Raw genomic sequence first — 21,586 nt, forward strand, 5'->3', positions numbered from 1 at the left:
GACAGGCAAGTCTAGGGACCCCCGTTCCCAGAACGCCGACAGTAGCCCCCGGGCCCAAGGCGCTCCCGGACTTGGCTGAGCAGAGAAGCGAAGGGGCAAGTGCGAAGCGCCGCAGGCCCTAACAGCCTGCGGCCTCGGGCGCCGCGTGGCTGTTGATTGGACGTGGGTGGCCCTGCTCCCTCACGCCTCCTCATTTTGCGCCTAGCTAGGCGGACCCGTGGTTGCACACAGTCTTTCCTCTTTTCGTCGCTTAACCGTCCACTGCTCTTCCTCCTCTCGAGCTCCAGTCTCTGCTTCCAATACAATCTCGAACCCTCCCTCTTGCCGTCGCCGTGGCTCCGACGAAGAAGGGAAAAGGGAAGAAATCGGTGCCTCCGCCTCGCTCGCCGTCGGTGGCGGCTCCCGCCGTCGATCGGTCGATCATACTCAACCGAGAAGGCTTGGGCAAGGTCAGCTCTGCTCTGGCCACCATCTTCAATGAGTGCGGGAGGACCACGGCCTGGCCCGCATCCCACTTCTCCATCGACAGGGTGGTCACCGAGGTCCAGTACTTTGCCGACGCCCTCTGGGCGGGATTGGTTCCCCCCTTTTCCGATTTCTTCAACGCTGTGCTTTCCCATTCCCAGATCCATATGATGCATTTGGGTCCTGAATCCATTACTCTTCTTGCCGTCTTTGCCTTTGTCTGTGAGGCGATGATGGGCATCCCTCCTTCGGTTGCCTTGCTGCGCCACTTCTTCTCTCTGCGCCTCGTCGATCCCACCCAATGCTCTGGGTGCGTGAGCTTCATTGCCGCACCAAAAATAGAGGCTTTAGGGATTGATTTCAGCCTTCCTCTGTCCGCGCCTGGGTTCCGCGAGCGGTGGCTGTATGTGGATGTAGGGGTTCCCAGCCCCCTGCTTTCAGAGCCAAAGTCGCCCGTTGTCCCCAATTCAGGCTGGGGCCAGGAGACGCTCACGGCCCCCCGGCTCATCTTCGTCTGGCATCGCTTCACGCTCTTCAGGGTGCTCGGCGTGACGGCGCCCAAGGTGGTGAAGGAGTTCCTGCAACACCGCATTGCTCCTCTCCAGCGCCACTCCCGCCGGATGTGGGCCTTCAGCGGGCGTGAAGAACGCATGAGGCTCCAGGAGGAGGACCTGATGCCCGAGGCGCTGAGGAAGGTGCTCTTGGTCTTGACTGGGGACCCTTCCCCCGACAGCGTCTGGCATGGGGGGGCTTTGCTGTACCTTTGCTCGAACAGGGGCGACTTTGTGAAGCAGATGCCCGGCTTCGACGAATGGGGGCTACGCCCTGCGAGCCTCACGGGTCCTCGCGAGAACCCAGTGATGGTGACTGCCCTCCCAGTCGCCCACGGCGGTCCTTCCTCGAGTGGCGGAGCAAGGAGGCATGGGCCGCCGGAGGCTGAGGGGGCCCCCACCGGAGTGACGACGCCAGGCGGCACTCCTGAGGGGGCAGACCTGAGGCCCATACTGCTGCGGCTGGAGGCGTTGAGCCGCTGCCCACGGCGTCCGTGGTTGAGGCCCCTGGGGCCCCAGCTATCCTTCTTGGCGAGGCGACCGGCGGCGTGCATCAGGACGACGCACCAGACGCTGGGCATCTTGACGCTTCTTCCTCGTCGCAGGCTGACCCCTGCGCTCAACTCCTGGGTCGCTTCTGCGTGGACTTCGAGGCTCTCCGGAAGAAAAGGGAGGCCTTGGGTGACGATTACCCTTACTGCCTACTGAAGCGCCAGAAGTATTTCGCCATTGATGAGTAAGCCTTCCCCTTTCCTACCTCCTGATCCTCCCGTTGCTTTGGCTGATCCTTGCTCTGCAGGGCCCTTCCTGCCGAGCTCATGGAGATGGCAGAGGAGCCATCCCCTCAGGCTCCGCCCTCTCCACCGCCTTCGAGCGCTCCGAGTTCCAGCAGAGCCCTTGCGATGAGGCCGGCCGGAGAGGTGAGCCATCCTGTGGTGCATCACGGCCCTGCGCGCCTCGCGACCCTCCTTCGCGAGCCCCCTCGAGGCATAGCCAGCCTTCTTTGGGCTTCGTGTCTGATTGTGGATAGCGATTGGCTGAGGTTGGCCATGCGCTCTTCATTTGGGGATGGGCCGGCTCTTGGCCGGTCTTCTAGCGAGGCGTGCCCGGCCATCGCGAGGGCGCCAGCCCCCGGCCACCTGCCCAGAGAGGGAGTGCTGATTTGCGGCCCCCCGCGCTTACTTGTGGCGGAGCACAACGCAGAAGACGTACTCGACCGCGCCCGGAGGCGTCGCGCTCTTCGCCAAGAGTTTCTCCGGAGGGCGGCTGACGCGGCGAGCCGGCTTGGTGAAGAGCTTGCTGATGAAGACGCGCGCCTTGAGGCTGAGGGCCTGCGCCTGGCTGGAGAGAGGCGCAAGCTGGAGGCTGCCGTTGCCCTTGTACGCCACTAGCGTGACCTCAACAATGAGGAGGCCGAGGCGTTGTTGGCGGCCTCTCGGGAGGCCTGTTCCCGGGCCGTCGAGGAGGCCCGAGAGGCTGACCGGCGGCGCGAGGCGTCGGAGCAGTGGGCGCGGGAACTCTTGGCCCGGTGCCACTCCTTGGAGCAGCAGGTGGAGCTACGTGAGACGGCCCTTGCGTCGATGAAGGTGGCTTCGGTCGACCAGGCAGAGCTCCTGAGGCGTGAGGAGGCACTGACGCTGGAAGCCGCCGAGCGCTCACGCGATCTCGAGCGTATGGAGACGAGAGAGCGCTTGGTGACACAAGCGGAGGACGACGTCGCTGCGCGCGAGGCCCGAGCCACAGTGGAGATTGATCGCGGGGTGGCGACGGCCCGCTTGAACCTCGAGCGCGAGTTTGAGGAGAGGCTGGGGTTGATCCGGGTCGAGGCTGAAGGCAGGACCACCGCCCTGAGGGCCAAGCTGGAGGAAGCGACGCGGCGGGCCGATGCTTCCCGGGCCGCCCTCGACGTGGCGCAGGAGGAGTTGACTACCTCCCGCGCCGAGGCGCTTCTTCTCCGCCAGCGGGTGGACGAGGCTGACGCCATTGCGCGGCAGAACGAGGACGAGATACGCCAGCGGCAGCTTCTGGAGCACGAGCATGGCCCCATGCTCACTACCCTCCAGGAGAGAGCTAACACAGCCTTGGGTAACATCTGCGAGGCAGCTGTTAACGAGCCCCACGCAGCCAACTATGCTGGCAATCTTCAGTTCTTCACCGACGTGGTGACGCAGCTGGAGGCGCGGTCGGTTGGTGCCAACAGGCTGGTGGAGGAGAGGAGCCGCGCCCTGCTCGGACGCGCCTTCTCTCGTGTCTTCAGCCACCTTCAGAACATGGTCCCCAACTTTGACTTTGACGCCGCCATCGCCCCAGTACCCCAGGCCGTCCGGGGCGACCTGGCGCGCTGGGTGGAGGACAATGTGGATGCCCTTGTCAGGGCCTTCGCTTCTGATAACGACGGCGTGGTCGTGGCTGCTGATGGAGGTGACGTGGTGAACGGCCCTGACGCCGCTGATGGCGACGCGGAGGGCGATGGCGAGGCCAGCGACGCCAGCGACGATTCAGGAGGCGCCCCTAAGGATGCATTTGAAGGAAATATGCCCTAGAGGCAATAATAAAGTTATTATTTATTTCCTTATATCATGAAAAATGTTTATTATTCATGCTAGAATTGTATTAACCGGAAACATAATACATGTGTGAATACATAGACAAACATAGTGTCACTAGTATGCCTCTACTTGACTAGCTCGTTGAATCAAAGATGGTTAAGTTTCCTAGCCATAGACATGAGTTGTCATTTGATTAACGGGATCACATCATTAGGAGAATGATGAGATTGACATGACCCATTCCGTTAGCCTAGCACTTGATCGTTTAGTATATTGCTATTGCTTTCTTCATAACTTATACATGTTCTTGTAACTATGAGATTATGCAACTCCCGTTTATCGGAGGAACACTTTGGGTGCTACCAAACGTCACAACGTAACTGGGTGATTATAAAGGAGTACTAAGGTGTCTCCAAAGGTACATGTTGGGTTGGCGTATTTCGAGATTAGGTTTTGTCACTCCGATTATCGGAGAGGTATCTCTGGGCCCTCTCGGTAATGCACATCACTATAAGCCTTGCAAGCAATGTAGCTAATGAGTTAGTTACGGAACGATGCATTACGTAACGAGTAAAGAGACTTGCCGGTAACGAGATTGAACTAGGTATTAGATACCGACGATCGAATCTCGGGCAAGTAACATACCGATGACAAAGGGAACAAAGTATGTTGTTATGCGGTTTGACCGATAAAGATCTTCATAGAATATGTAGGAGCCAATATGGGCATCCAGGTTCCGCTATTGGTTATTGACCAATAATAGTTCTAGGTCATGTCTACATAGTTCTCGAACCCGTAGGGTCCGCACGCTTAAGGTTTCGATGACAGTTATATTATGAGTTTATGAGTTCTGATGTACCGAAGGAGTTCGGAGTCCCGGATGAGATCGGGGACATGACGAGGAGTCTCGAAATGGTCGAGACGTAAAGATCGATATATTGGATGACTATATTCGGATTTCGGAAAGGTTCCAAGTGATTCGGGTATTTATCGGAGTACCGGAGAGTTACGGGAATTTGCCGGGGAGAAGTATTGGGCCATACGGGAAAGAGAGAGGGGCTGCCTAGGGCAGGCCGCGCCCCCCCCCCAAGGCCTAGTCCGAATTGGACTAGGGGGAGGGGCCGCACCCCCTCCTTCCTTCTCTTCTCTCTTCCCCTTCCTTCTCTCCTACTCCTACTAGGAAAGGTGGAGTCCTACTCCCGGTGGGAGTAGGACTCCCCCCTTGGGCACGCCTCCTCCTCCTTGGCCGGCCCTCCTCCCCTTGCTCCTTTATATACGAGGGCAGGGGGGCACCCTAGTACACATAAGTTGATCTACGGATCGTTCCTTAGCCGTGTGCGGTGCCCCCCTCCACCATATTCCACCTCGGTCATATCGTCGCGGAGTTTAGGCGAAGCCCTGTGCCGGTAGAACATCATCATCGTCACCACACCGTCGTGCTGACGAAACTCATCCCCGATGCTTTGCTGGATTGGAGCCTGGGGAACGTCATCGAGCTAAACGTGTGCTGAACACGGAGGTGCCGTACGTTCGGTGCTTGGATCGGTCGAGTCGTGAAGACGAACGACTACATCAACTGTGTTGTGATAACGCTTCCGCTTACGGTCTACGAGGGTACGTGGACAATACTCTCCCCTCTCGTTGCTATGCCATCACCATGATCTTGCATGTGCGTAGGAAATTTTTTGAAATTACTATGTTCCCCAACAGTGGCATCCGAGCCCAGGTTTTATGCGTTGATGTTATATGCACGAGTAGAACACAAGTGAGTTGTGGGCGATACAAGTCATACTGCTTACCAGCATGTCATACTTTGGTTCGGCGGTATTGTTGGATGAAGTGGCCCGGACCGACATTACGCGTACGCTTACGCGAGACTGGTTCTACCGACGTGCTTTGCACACATGTGGTTGGCGGGTGTCAGTTTCTCCAACTTTAGTTGAACCGAGTGTGGCTACGCCCGGTCCTTGCGAAGGTTAAAACAGCACCAACTTGACAAACTATCGTTGTGGTTTTGATGCGTAGGTAAGAACGGTTCTTGCTAAGCCCGTAGCAGCCACGTAAAATTTGCAACAACAAAGTAGAGGACGTCTAACTTGTTTTTGCAGGGCATGTTGTGATGTGATATGGTCAAGACGTGATGCTATATTTTATTGTATGAGATGATCATGTTTTGTTGAAGTTATCGGCAACTGGCAGAAGCCTTATGGTTGTCTCTTTATTGCATAAGATGCAAGAGCCAAAAATTGCTTTACATTATCGCTATGCGATAGCAATAGTTGCAAGAGCGATAGTTGGCGAGACGACCACGTGACGACACATTGATATAGATCAAGATGATGGAGATCATGGTGTCAAGCCGGTGATGATAGAGACATGATGGTACTTCGGAGATGGAGATTACAAGCACAAGATGATGATGGCCATATCATATCACTTATATTGATTGCATGTGATGTTTATCCTTTATGCATCTTATCTTGCTTTGATTGACGGTAGCATTTTAAGATCATCTCTCACTAAATTATCAAGAAGTGTTCTCCCTGAGTATGCACCATTGCCAAAGTTCGTCGTGCCCAGACACCACGTGATGATCGGGTGTGATAAGCTCAACGTCCATCTACAATGGGTGCAAGCCAGTTTTGCACACGCAGAATACTCAGGTTAAACTTGACGAGTCTAGCATATGCAGATATGGCCTCGGAACACGGAGACCGAAAGGTCGAGCGTGAATCATATAGTAGATATGATCAACATAGTGATGTTCACCATTGAAAGCTACTCCATTTCACGTGATGATCGGTTATGGTTTAGTTGATATGGATCACGTAATCACTTAGAGGATTAGAGGGATGTCTATCTAAGTGGGAGTTCTTAAGTAATATGATTAATTGAACTTAAATTTATCATGAACTTAGTCCTGGTAGTATTTTTCAAATTATGTTGTAGATCAATAGCTCGCGTTGTTGCTTCCCTATGTTTATTTTGATATGTTCCTAGAGAAAAACTATGTTGAAATATGTTAGTAGCAATGATGCGGATTGGATCCATGATCTGAGGTTTATCCTCATTGCTGCACAGAAGAATTATGTTCTTAATGCACCGCTAGGTGGCAGACCTATTGCAGGAGCACATGCAGACGTTATGAACGTTTGGCTAGCTCAATATGATGAATACTTGATAGTTTAGTGCACCATGCTTAACGGCTTAGAATCGGGACTTCAAAGACGTTTTGAACGTCATGGACCATATGAGATGTTCCAGGAGTTGAAGTTAATATTTCAAGCAAATACCCGAGTTGAGAGATATGAAGTCTCCAACAAGTTCTATAGCTAAAAGATGGAGGAGAATCGCTCAACTAGTGAGCATGTGCTCAGATTGTCTGGGTACTACAATCGCTTGAATCAAGTGGGAGTTAATCTTCCAGATAAGATAGTGATTGATAGAATTCTCTAGTCACCATCACCAAGTTAGTAGAACTTCGTGATGAACTATAGTATGCAAGGGATGACGAAAACGATTCCCAAGCTCTTCGTGATGCTGAAATCAATGAAGGTAGAAATCAAGAAAAGCATCAAGTGTTGATGGTTGACAAGACCACTAGTTTCAAGAAAAGGGCAAAGGGAAGAAGTGGAACTTCAAGAAGAACGGCAAGCAAGTTGCTGCTCAAGTGAAGAAGCCCAAGTCTGGTCCTAAGCCTGAGACTAAGTGCTTCTACTGCAAAGGGACTAGTCACTGGAAGTGGAACTACCCCAAGTATTTGGCGGATAAGAAGGATGGCAAAGTGAACATAGGTATATTTGATATACATGTTATTGATGTGTACTTTACTAGTGGTTATAGCAACCCCTTGGTATTTGATACTGGTTCAGTTGCTAAGATTAGTAACTCGAAACAGGAGTTGCAGAATAAACAGAGGCTAGTTGAGGGTGAAGTAACGATGTGTGTTGGAAGTGGTTCCAAGATTGATATGATCATCATCATACACTCCCTATATTTTCGAGATTAGTGTTGAACCTAAATAAATGTTATTTGGCGTTTGCGTTGAGCATGAATATGATTTGATCATGTTTATTGCAATACGGTTATTCATTTAAAGTCAGAGAATAATTGTTATTCTGTTTACATGAATAAAACCTTCAATGGTCATACACCCAATGAAGATAGTTTGTTGGATCTCGATCGTAGTGATACACATATTCATAATATTGATGCCAAAAGATGCAAAGTTAGTAATGATAGTGCAACTTATTTGTGGCACTGCCGTTTGGGTCATATTGGTGTAAAGCGCATGAAGAAACTCCATAAAAATGGATTTTTGGAATCACTTGGTTATGAATCATTTGATGCTTGTGAACCGTGCCTTTTGGGCAAGATGACTAAAACTCCGTTCTCCGGAACAATGGAACGAGCTACTGACTTGCTGGAAATAATACATACCGATGTATGCGATCCAATGAGTGTTGATGCTTGTGGCAATTATCGTTATTTTCTAACCTTCACAGATGATTTGAGCAGATATGGGTATATCTACTTGATGAACATAAGTCTGAAATAGTTGAAAAGTTCAAAGAATTTCAGAGTGAAGTGGAAAAATCGTCGTATCAAGAAAATAAAGTTTCTATGATATGATCGTAGAGATGAATATTTGAGCTACGAGTTTGGCCTTCATATAAAACAATGTGGAATAGTTTCACAGCTCACGCCACATGGAACACCACAACGTAATGGTGTCTCCGAACGTCACAACCGTACTTTATTGGATATTGTACAATCTATGATGTTTCTTACCGATTTACCACTATCGTTTTGGGGTCATACATTAAAGACAGCTACATTCCCATTAAAAAGGGGCACCACCTAAGTCCGTTGAGACGACACAATATGAACTGTGGTTTGGCAAGAAACCAAAGTTGTCGTTTCTTAAAGTTTGGGGTTGCGATGCTTATGTGAAAAAGTTTCATCCTGATAAGCTCAAACCCAAATCGGAAAAATGTTTCTTCATAGGATACCCAAAGGAGAAAGTTGGGTACACCTTCTATCACAGATCCGAAGGCAAGACATTCGTTGCTAAGAATGGATCCTTTCTAGAGAAGGAGTTTCTCTCAAAAGAAGTGAGTGGGAGGAAAGTAGAACTTGGTAAGGTAATTGTACCTTCTCCCAAATTGGAAAGTAGCTCATCACAGAAATCAGTTCCAGTGATGCCTACACCGATTAGTGAGGAAGTTAATGATGATGATCATGAAACTTCATATCAAGTTACTATAGAAACTCGTAGGTCTTCTAGAGTATGGTCCGCACCAGAGTGGTACGGTAATCCTGTTCTGAAAGTCATGTTACTAGACCATGATAAACCTACGAACTATGAGGAAGCGATGATGAGCCCAGATTCCACGAAATGGCTTGAGGCCATAAAATCTGAGATATGATCCATGTATGAGAACAAAGTATGGACTTTGATTGACTTGCTCTGATCAGCAAGCCATGTTAAATAAATGAATCTTCAAGAGGAAGACGGACACTGATAGTAGTGTTACTATCTACTAAGCTCGACTTGTTGCAAAAGGTTTTCGACAAGTTCAAGGGGTTGACTACGATGAGACTTTCTCACCCGTAGCGATGCTTAAGTCTGTCTGAATCATGTTAGCAATTGTTGCATTTTATGATTATGAAATTTGGCAAATGGATGTCAAAACTGCATTCTTGAATGGATTTCTGGAAGAAGATTTGTATATGATGCAACCAGAAGGTTTTGTTAATCATAAAGGTGCTAACAAAATGTGCAAGCTCCAGCGATCCATCAATGGACTGGTGCAAGCATCTCGGAGTTGGAATATACGCTTTGATGAGTTGATTAAAGCATATGGTTTTATACAGACTTTTGGAAAGGCCTGTATTTACAAGAAAGTGAGTGGGAGCACTACAGCATTACTGATAAGTATATGTATGACATATTGTTGATCGGAAATAATGTAGAATTATTCTGCAAAGCACAAAGGAGTGTTTGAAAGGAGTTTTTTCAAAGAAATACCTCGGAGAAGCTGCTTACATATTGAGCATCAAGATCTATAGAGATAGATCAAGACGCTTGATAAGTTTTTCAATAAGTACATACCTTGACAAGATTTTGAAGTAGCTCAAAATGGAACAGTCAAAGAAAGAGTTCTTGCCTGTGTTACAAGGTGTGAAATTGAGTAAGACTCAAAACTCGACCACGGCAGAAGATAGAAAGAGAATGAAAGTCATTCCCTATGCCTCAGCCATAGGTTCTATAAAGTATGCCATGCTGTGTACCAGATCTATTATATAACCTACACTGTGTTAAGCAAGGGAGTACAATAGTGATCTAAGAGTATATCTCTAAACAGCGGTCAAAATTATCCTTAGTGGAATAAGGAAATATTTCTCGATTATGGAGGTGACAAAAGGTTCGTCGTAAAAAGTTACGTCGATGCAAGTTTTGACACAGATCTGGATGACTCTAAGTCTCGATCTAGATACATATTGAAAGTAGGAGCAATTAGCTAGAGTAGCTCTGTGCAGAGCATTGTAGACATAGAATTCGCAAAATACTTACGGATTTGTATGTGACAGACCCGTTGACTAAAATTATCTCACAAGCAAAACATGATCACACCTTAGTACTCTTTGGGTGTTAATAACATAAGCGATGTGAACTAGATTACTGACTCTAGTAAACCCTTTGGGTGTAGGTCACATGACGATGTGAACTATGGGTGTTAATTACATGGTGATGTGAACTATTAGTGTTGAATCACATGGCGATGTGAACTAGATTATTGACTCTAGTGCAAGTGGGAGACTGAAGGAAATATGCCCTAGAGGCAATAATAAAGTTATTATTTATTTCCTTATATCATGATAAATGTTTATTATTCATGCTAGAATTGTATTAACCGGAAACATAATACATGTGTGAATACATAGACAAACATAGTGTCACTAGTATGCCTCTACTTGACTAGCTCGTTGAATCAAAGATGGTTAAGTTTCGTAGCCATAGACATGAGTTGTCATTTGATTAACGGGATCACATCATTAGGAGAATGATGAGATTGACATGACCCATTCCGTTAGCCTAGCACTTGATCGTTTAGTATATTGCTATTGCTTTCTTCATGACTTATACATGTTCCTGTAATTATGAGATTATGCAACTCCCATTTACCGGAGGAACACTTTGGGTGCTACCAAACGTCACACGTAACTGGGTGATTATAAAGGAGTACTACAGGTGTCTCCAAAGGTACATGTTGGGTTGGCGTATTTCGAGATTAGGTTTTGTCACTTCGATTGTCGGAGAGGTATCTCTAGGCCCTCTCGGTAATGCACATCACTATAAACCTTGCAAGCAATGTAGCTAATGAGTTAGTTACGGAATGATGCATTACGTAATGAGTAAAGAGACTTGCCGGTAACGAGATTGAACCAGGTATTAGATACCGACGATCGAATCTCGGGCAAGTAACATACCGATGACAAAGGGAACAAAGTATGTTGTTATGCGGTTTGACCGATAAAGATCTTCGTAGAATATGTAGGAGCCAATATGGGCATCCAGGTTCCGCTATTGGTTATTGACCAAGAATAGTTCTAGGTCATGTCTACATAGTTCTCGAACCCGTAGGGTCCGCACGCTTAAGGTTTCAATGACAGTTATATTATGAGTTTATGAGTTTTGATGTACCGAAGGAGTTCGGAGTCCCGGATGAGATCGGGGACATGACGAGGAGTCTCGAAATGGTCAAGACATAAAGATCGATATATTGGACGACTATATTCGGACTTCGGAAAGGTTCCGAGTGATTCGGGTATTTATCGGAGTACCGGAGAGTTACGGGAATTTGCCGGGGAGAAGTATTGGGCCATACGGGAAAGAGAGAGGGGCTGCCTAGGGCAGGCCGCGCGCCCCCCCAAGGCCTAGTCCGAATTGTACTAGGGGGAGGGGCCTCACCCCCTCCTTCCTTCCCTTCTCTCTTCCCCTTCCTTCTCTCCTACTCCTACTAGGAAAGGTGGAGTCCTACTCCCGGTGGGAGTAGGACTCCCCCCTTGGGCACGCCTCCTCCTCCTTGGCCGGCCCTCCTCCCCTTGCTCCTTTATATACGGGGGCAGGGGGCACCCTAGTACACATAAGTTGATCTACGGATCGTTCCTTAGCCGTGTGTGGTGCCCTCCTCCACTATATTCCACCTCGGTCATATCGTCGTGGAGTTTAGGCGAAGCCCTGCGCCGGTAGAACATCATCATCGTCACCACACCGTCGTGCTGACAGAACTCATCCCCGACGCTTTGCTGGATTGGAGCCCGGGGAACGTCATCGAGCTGAACGTGTGCTGAACACGGAGGTGCCGTACGTTCGGTGCTTGGATCGGTCGAGTCGTGAAGACATACGACTACATCAACCGTGTTGTGATAACGCTTCCGCTTACGGTCTACGAGGGTACGTGGACAATACTCTCCCCTCTCGTTGCTATGCCATCACCATGATCTTGCATGTGCGTAGGAAATATTTTGAAATTACTACGTTCCCCAACAGCATTGGGGGATTTATCCGACTGACCACGTGTTGTCCCTACTCCCTTACCCTGCGCAGATAGAGTTTGGGCCTTGCCCTGAAGGTTGTAAGAGCATTTTGAGAGGGGGAGCCCCTCATGTAGAAACTCGTATTCAGCGTATTAGTAGATGCAATATCACCCGTACGCCTGCGCCAAGGGGCTGACTTTGCGACGAGCTGGTTGGCTTGTTTACCTTTGACCCGCGTGGGCCTTGAGTCAGCCTGCGGAGGGCTGTGGTGCCTTGAGCGTCTCCTGAACGAGCCCATCGAACCTGTAATGAAAACCTCCTGAGAGGGCGCGGTGATGGCAGTCTGGGCTGCACGCAAGCTAGGCCTGGCCCAGCTTGCGAGGGGCTCACGAGGGGAGGTAGCTGAGGCGAAGTGGTAATCAGAACACTAGAGATTGCTCGAACAAGACTAAACACCCCTTCCCCGAACACACGCAAATCTTCGAGCTGAAATCCAACTTAAATCCAACGGGGGAAAACGATAGCCAAAGGGGAAAAGCAATGAAAGCAGAGAAAGGCCGCGTCCAGCACCTAGTCTAGTCTTGGACGTCTTCTCACCAACGCGGAGCTAAGTGCTGTCACTGGGCGTGGGAGGGATCCCCAGGGCCTGAGGCCGGCGCCCCTGAGACTCCGGGGCATGTACAGCCCCACTCATTATTACGTGAGAGTGTCACGGGGCGGCGAGATTCATAGGCACTGGGCCTTCTTCACAGGTACCGGCCTTGCTTCATATCGCCAGACGAGGGCCCCGCCTTGCGCCACACTCTAGTGCCACCGACGACGACCGGAAACCAGGACGCCGCCGATGGGGTAGAGTGGTCGCCAGCGGTTCCCCCGACGACCATAGGTCCTCTGCCAGGGGCAGGCCCTGAGGCACCTCCCCAGCAGAGGGCCTACCTCCTGAGGACGCCTTGCTCCGAATGCCACGGTGGTGATGCTGGATCTTGGCCCCTCTCCTGCAGCCCCCGACGCCCTCCTCCTGAGGGGTAGGAAGCTGCAGGAGTGGAGCAGCTGCCCGTTGTGGCGACCTGTACCTCCTGCGATCCATGGTTGGCGTATGCCTGCTCCTGAGGAATTAGTGGTACCTGATAATCGTTGCTTCTAGCGTAGCCGACGGGGCCTTCCCGGGGCTCCTAGAAGAGCTCAGCTTCTGGTGCTTCGTCCCCCCAGCTTGGGCCGAGGAGCGAGCCTTGTTCATCCTCATGCGCGCGCCCTTGGTCCATCATATGAGGCACGTACTCTTCTGGGGCCGCCATCCCGAAGGCCGCGCCGTAGCACCCCGTGTGCCATGTAGTGCTGCTTGAGGCGCCCGCCTGGGGGTGGTAGCGCGGCGGCCCACCGGGGCCGTGGGTTGTGGCGAGTCCTTCTTCACTGGCCAGGGGCGGGGGAAACGCCGGTGCTGGCCCGGCGCTGACGGCCTGGCCGGCGTTGGGGTTGCCTTGGAGTCTGCGTCGGGCTACACGGGTGTGCATGGAGCCCTCGTGCGGGCCGCCCTGGACCTGAGGTGGGAGGTGGGTGCAGAAGGGGAGAGCCCCCGAGGCGGCGAAGCCCAGGAGCTCGGCCACCCGCTCTAGCAGCACGTCACGGCCGCCTTCCAGCAGCCTGCATTGCAGTAGCTCTCGGGCCACCGTAAGCGCGGCCCTCGAGTTCGCCTGCTCTCGTCTGGTGTACGGCACCGTGGCCGCAGCGTGGTGGGAGGCCCTCGCCGCCGACCACGTCTGCCGCGTCGTGAGAGCTGTCGTTGCCTGTCCGCGCCACCCGCGGCCCGCAGCGCCCTGTGGACCGCGAGCTGCCTGGGGCATGGGGTTGCCCGGGGCGAGCGGCTCTGCGTGGGCGGGCCAGGCCGCCCAGGGATCAGGGTTGCCTGCCTGGTCGCCAGACATGATGATGACGGTGCGACGGGACGTGAAGTGGCAGAAGGTGGATTTCGGCGCACCCCTGCCTGGTGCGCCAAATGTCGGATCTTGGGTTTCGGCAGACCCTCTAGGTTCGAATTCTGGGGTGCGCGCGGAGATCTCGCCCTCTACTACCTACCTGCACCTCACCGCCTCGCTATGATCTAAGCAATCAAAGGAACAACACAAGAGACACAGAGTTTATACTGGTTCAGGCCACCATTGTGGTGTAATACTCTACTCCAGTGTGTGGTGTGGTGGATTGCCTCTTGGGCTGATGATGAACAATACAAGGAAGAACAGCCTCGCGATGGTCTGTTCTTGGCTGGCGTGATGAACAGCTAGGGGGAGTTCAGTTGCTCCTTCTACTGGTTTCCTGGTGAGGAGCCGATCTCCCTACCTTGCGGGTGGCTAGTCCTATTTATAGGCAAAGGCCCTGGGCCTCTTCCCAAATATTGAGCGGGAAGGGTGCCAACAATTGTCCATTTTGAAGGGGAACATCTGGTACACTTATCCTGACTAAAGTTGGTCCTCGCCTGCCAAAGGCTCTGGTGGTGACGCCGGCTTGGGCTCCACGACGATCTCCATCCTGCCGTTCTGCTAGTCTTGGTCTTGTTGCACCGAAATGGCTGCCTTTGCTTGATGCTCTCGCCTGCGCTTGCTCCCTTTGCACCAAAGAGGAAAGAAGGACACTGCGCGGGCTGGCTCCCTCCTGGCGCCCTTGGTCGTCATGGCTTGCGTCATGGGCACCTCGTGAGGTACCCTGCCTTGATCTCTCCACCTCCTCGCGAGCCAGCCTAACGAGGCCGTGCCTGAGGAGGATTTCCTGTTGTCCACCCCGCGAGGCTTGGCCCCTCACGAGGGTCTTGAGCTCGTGATGATGAAGATGGGCCGTGCTGGGCCACCCCTTGAGCCACGCCGAAGGCCGCAGGCAGGCAAGTCTGGGGACCCCCGTTCCCAGAACACCGACAATTACCAAAACCACCTAGGGATAGTTGCACTTTCAATCTCCCCCTTTTTGGTAATTGATGACAACATATAGATCAAAGCTTTGAAAAATGATAATAAGATTGAAAAACATTGTCGCTTTGAGAAGTATGTGAAAAGCAAGAGCTCCCCCTAAATTTGTGCATAGTTTAAGATTTGCTTTGGACTACAAATGCACAAAGAATTAGAATCATGGGTTACTCTTCCATGCCACATACATCTTGGTGGAGCGCTCAAAATGATAATAATTAAATGCATGCAGTCATCACCAAGCAAAGTGAATGATCATATAGAGATAAAAGGATAATGTCATCCAACAAGCATTAAGGTAGCATCGTATATGATCAACCACATGATCAACCAAGTATCACACAAAAGCATAAAGTATCTCAAACAAGCAAATAAAGTTCAACCACCAAAACAAGAGAGAACAAAAAGCAACACTCTCTCTCGAAGCCTATGATCTATACATTTTCTCCCCCTTTGGCAACAAGTTACCAAAAAGTTCATAAAAAATGCATAGGGCTAGATCGACTCTCAGGCTTGGTCTTCAGGTGGTGGTGTAGATATAACTCCAAGGACGAAGGCATCAGTTGATGTAGATGGAAATGATGGAGTGGGTGCTGGAGCTGGTGGCACTGAAGCTGTAGCTCGTGCAGATGATGTAGCTCTGGTGTCTGGAACAGGCACTACAGTAGATCTCTGTCCTCTGGGCACTCTAGCAAAAGCATCAGTGGTAGTCTTGCCCTTCTTCTCCTACACTTCATCCTGAAGTTGCTCAACAACTGACTGTATCTCAGTGACCTTCACATCTAAATCATAGAACTTCTGCTCCATGATCCTCTCCAAGCTCTCCTAGTTTTGAGTCAGGGTGGCCAAGCCCTTCTCAATCCTCATAGTGGAGGCAATCAAGTAGCCAAGCTGATCTTGCTTGCTCTTCAGGAAATACTGAGATGCCTCATCAATGGTTGGCAACTTTGCAGCCTTTTTAGTCCTTGCCTTCTCCTTCTTCTCTTGTGCTTGCACAGAAGATGGTTCATTTTCATCCATTATCGTAGTGTTGTCCTCAAAGACTGGGTAGATGGGCATGTGATCCTTGTCCAAGAGATATGTGCCAGTGCCCATCTTGGAGTTGATTAGCTCCTGGATCTGTGGGGCATACCCACAACTTCTATTTTGATCAGCAGTTGTCCTCTTGATAGTTTCCACAGTTAGGCTCATGACTTTGAACTTTTGAGGGACATCAAATATGTGAAGCGGGTTAATTGCATGGCCTCTGATCATTTTGTGATCACCTAACTTTGGCAAAAGAGTGTGCCTAAGGATCCAGTTGATTGTTGGCAAACCTGACAGAAGGTAATGTACTGATCCAAATATGTGTGTCTCAACAGCAACATCTGGGATCTCTCTGTACATATGTGCCATGGAGTTGTGATCCTTCTTCTTCTTGGCATAGACATCCAAGTCATCCTCATTCTCCTTAGAAGCATTGATCAATTTTGCCCATTCTTCAACTGTTGACTGGTACCTAGTACCTTTAGACATCCAGACTATCCTTCCATCTGGGTAGAAGTGAGCTGTGGAGTAGAACTGCATAATAAGCTCATCATTCCACTTTGTGAGCTTCTGCCCAAAAAAGTCCTCTACTCCACAGAACTTGAAACTATCATAGACTCCAGGGTAGTGTTCTTCATTTTCCCTGATATACTTCCAGTCCACCCATCTCATATCATAGACTATTGGCTTCTTGTCAAGCAATACTGTCTCATAGAAGTCCTAATGTTCCTTTGTATGGAACCTGTAGTCCACAGCAGTTCTTCTTCTGACTGCATAGGGGTCAGTCAATCTCCACTGTCTGAGTCCTTCATCCTTCCTCAGCTTCATGTCCTCAGCTACTGGATGAACATCATTGTGATCTAAAATTTTGGGCTTCAACTTCCTCAAGACATGTGTCTCATCATCATCTTCTTCTTCTATAGCAGCTTCAGGCACTAGGGCCTTGTTCTTCTCTCCAGCAGGAATATTCCTTGTATTCCTCTTGGGTGCAGATTTGGGATTTGGAGCAGCTGCCTTGGGAGCTTCTTTGGGCTTTGATGAAGCAGCCCCTGACCTGATAGCATCTCCCATAAGCTTTTGTGCTTTACGTTCTGGTGCAGCAACCTCTTCCTCTTCTTCTTCCATCATGGAAGGCTTTCCAAAAACCCTGGCCATGGTCTTCTTGACCCTTTCCTTCCTTTTCTTCCTTTCTGCAGCAGCCTCTTTGGGTTCAGATTCCAAAGGTACTTGAGTTGAGGCTCTGGCTTTAGACATGGAAATTCTCCTTGCAGGTGATTTGGTCTTCATACCAGGCTTAGTGGCAGCAACTATGCCATATTCCTTCTTCAGCACCTTCTTCTTGGAGGTGGCCTCATCCTCAACAGCCACATAGTCTTCATCCTCAGAATCTGAGGTTCTCTTCTTTCTGGCCCTGGTGGCTGCCTTAGGTAAGTTGCTGGGTGTGCTCCTGCTACCATCATAGCTGCTAGAGGGACTAGTGCCCTCACTCAAGTGAACTTGCTCCTCAGACTTCTTCTGACTGTCACTCTGATCTGACATGTTGCAAACACTGACAGCAGACCCTGTGAATAGATATAGATGAGGTAGAGTAGATGAGAATCACAAAGTACTAAGGTTTTTGCAAAAGAATGAGTCAAAAACTTAGTTTTAGTTTTCCACAGAAAGCATTTCGGATCTACCGATTTGAAAACTCAATGATACCAAAGCAGCTTTTGGAACCTAAACTAGTGAACTCGGTCAGACCGAGTCACAGTTCGGTGGCACCAAGACTGCTAGGGTTTCACAAAGTCCTGAACTCGGTCACACCGATTTGCAATTTTCGGTCATACCAAGAACCACATGTGCAATGGCCTTAGCCAAATCAGTGGAACCAATTTCTTCAACTCGGTTGGTCCGAGATGATTTCGGCGGAAACCTAACCCTAAATTTTCAATTCACATCTAAACTATAGAGTGATTTCGCTGGATAGGATGATCTCAATCGTGGCAAGATACATGGCAAAACAATGTGCTAGGAATCGTAATGAGATTAGCATAAGGATCAAGCCCATACCCTAGTGCGGTGATGGACCTGCTACGGCGGCAACGACGGAGACGATTCCCGTTGACGGTGGCGGAGACCAGCGGCGGGAGGCAGCTGGCGACGAGGAGGACAATCCGGAGACCCAGGGAGGCAGAGCAGGCTGAGCGCGGGCGAAGGGGTTCGGAGAAATATCCAAATTTTGGCCCGGGGATATATATACCCTGACCCTATCGGTGTGACCGAGTGGAACAACTCGGTGATACCGAGATGCATAACTCCAAGCAGTTACTGCAACTCAGTGTGACCGAAGAGTTCAAATCAGTTGCACCGAGATTGAAAACCTAGATCGACTTAGTGATCTCGATATGACCGAAATTGATGAATCGGTCAGACCAAAACGCACAAAGAAGTTTTGGAAGTTTAAGTCCATGATGAATCGGGGACTCCGAGTGCTCCTCACATAGAGTGGTTTGAATCTGACTTGATCAAACTTTGTGATGTAGCATGAATAGAGTTTGAGACAAGAAAAGCATAGATATCTAGAGAGGGTTCTTAGGCATTCTTGTCCATCCAGTTGGCAAAAGAAAATAAACCAAACAATCAAAGCAACAAGTGGATGTCCTCAAATGAGTAAAATATGCAACCAATATGCTCACACAATAAAATGGAAAATGAAATATGTGGCAAAGCATGCACAACCATTCTAGCATCTGTCAAGCAATTGGCGATGACTAGGTCATCTATATATGAGTATATTGACTTAGGAGTCAAATGAGAACATTTGATCATAGGTCATACTCATCGTTTAAGCACAAGTGGGGTTACCACTTTTACATAAATCATTGTTGTGTTCACACCATTAGAGTTGCTTTAGCTCAATTCTTAGAGTAAATCTCCCCCTAGATGTGAGATACCCCCTAAGAGGGATGAACTAACCTTGGGTTTTGTCGATGATGACTTCATTTAGGTTTTGAAGATGTGGATGCTCAATGTTGATGTAGATCACTTGGAGCAATCCTTTGTAGTGAGTTGCACTTTCAATACCTACACGGGTTAGTCCCACAAGGAACAAACAAGGATATCCATAGACATAGAGTGATGCACACACAAAATGATGTCTATGAAAGCATTAGGCTACCTTGTCCCTTGTCTTACCAACAAGAGGGTTTGTGACTCCTTGAACTAGTGCAAGATGTGGAAGTTGATTGCACTTGTTCTTGCCAAAATGATAAGAGTGAAGTATGTTGGCGGAGTCACCCTCAAGAACTCTCTAGTTCTTCTTCTTCGGGATCCACATCATCTTGATGGGAATCCTTGGAGTTGTGGTCGTACTTGATGAAGTAGAACTTGATGTAGTCTTGGGAACCCACTTGACCAAGGCCTTAGGAGCTTCTTCAAATGCATCAATCTCCTCTTGAAGCTTATCCTTGCCTTTTTGCTTGTGGTCTTGTGGTGGAAGATCATCTTGAGCTTGTGTCCCTTTGAAGGAAGTAGGATCATACTTCTCTTGTTGAGGAACAAACTTCATCTTGGGGTATTGATCTTCTTCCCACTCAACTCCATTGGCATTGAACTTTCGTTCAAAACCAACACCTTGGTTCTTCCGGTGCCTTCCTTGCTTTCATACAATTTTCTCGAATTGCTTACTCCCGGCAAGGCTCTTGTAAACACCTTTCTCTATAATTCCCTTCAATAAGCTATTTTCTTGCTCAAGTTTAACTTGGCTAAGAGAATCATTAGTGGAATCAAGAGAACTACTAGAGGCAACAACATTGGATTTAGCATGATTATTGTTACTACTAGAGGAAGAATCCTTCTTGTTCTTGTTACTAGACTTGACTTGAGGCGTGTAAATAGATAAGAGTAAACGCTTGGCAATGTAAGAAGAACTTTTCTTGCGAAGATCATCATTGATTGCCTTTAAGAACTCATGCTCTTGCTCAAGGTTGAGCTTTTCAAAGCGTAACTTCTCATGAGTCCTTAAAAGTTCTCGATGATCCCCTAAGATAGTTTCATGAGCTAACTTAAGAGTGTTTAGTTCTTTAGTTAGAAGCTCAATCTTCTCCTTATCATTGTCATTCATTTATCTTGATTAGCATGATTAATTGACGTTTCATCATAGTACTCATCACTAGAGTTGTCAACAAGTAAATCATCATCACCTAACAAGTCATCTTCATCATTATTGAAATCAACATACTCGGGGTGTGATACCTTTGGGCCTTTAGCCATGAAGCATCTTCCAAGTCCTTCGTTTGGTGAATCAAATATGTCGTCGGAGTTGGTTGACACAAGTGCTAGACCGGCAACACCTTCATCTTGAGTATGTTCAAAGTCGGAGTGATAGCTTCTCTCGAAGTGATGTTCGGCGTCGGAGCCAGATACCCATTCACCAACATGAGCTTGATGTCTTCGTTTTGTGTAGCTCTTTGATGATTTGTCCTTCCTTTCCGAATCCTTGCTTCTCCGGGATGTTCTTCATTCATAATGATCATATCTACTCCTTCTCTCTCTTGGTGGTGATTCTTCTCTTCTACTTCTTCTCTTAGGTGATTCTTCTCTTCTCTTGTAGGGAGCCGTACACTCATTGGAATAGTGTCCGGGTCTTCCACAATTGTAGCAATTACGCTCACGACTAGAAGATCTTTTGTCATTGTAGGACCTTGACTTGGAACATCTCTCCTTGCTTCTACTCTTGTAGAATTTGTTGAAGTTCTTCACCATTAGGCTCAATTCTTCATTGATGGTTTGTTTCTCACTTGATGATGTGGGAGCTTCACATGACGCTTTGTAAGAACCACTTGACTTGTTGTGGAGCTCCTCCTTATCCTTGAGTGACATCTCATGAGCAACAATTCTTCCAATGACCTCCGTTGGCTTGAGATTCTTGTAATTGGGCATCATTTGGATCAATGTGCACACGGTATCATATTTTCTATCCAAGGCTCTTAGGATCTTCTTTATGATGAATTTGTCGGTCATCTCTTCACTTCCTAACCCGGCAATCTCATTTGTGATGAGATCAAGCCTAAAGTACATTTCAGCGACACCTTCACCATCCTTCATCTTGAACTTCTCAAGCTGACTTTGAAGCACATCCAACTTGGATTCCTTGATGGAGTCGGTACCTTCGTGCATGTCAATCAAAGCGTCCCAAATTTCCTTTGCATTCTCAAGACGGCTGATTTTGTTGAATTCTTCGGGGCACAATCCGTTGAAGAGGATATCACAAGCTTCAGCATTGTATTGCAGCATCTTCAATTCTTCCACGCTAGCTTCACGGTTAGGTTCTCTCCCATCAAATAATTCACCTTGCAAGCCAATACACACAATAGCTCATACGGCGGGGTTATGTCCAAGAATATGCATTTTCATCTTATGCTTCCAACTAGCAAAATTAGTACCATCAAAGTAAGGACCTCTACGGTGATAGTTTCCCTCGCTAGACGCCATACTCTCCTAGGTTGTGAAACCAAGG

Source organism: Triticum dicoccoides, chromosome 3B (assembly GCF_002162155.2).
Source record: "Triticum dicoccoides isolate Atlit2015 ecotype Zavitan chromosome 3B, WEW_v2.0, whole genome shotgun sequence".
In the NCBI taxonomy this organism is placed as follows: Eukaryota; Viridiplantae; Streptophyta; class Magnoliopsida; order Poales; family Poaceae; genus Triticum; species Triticum dicoccoides.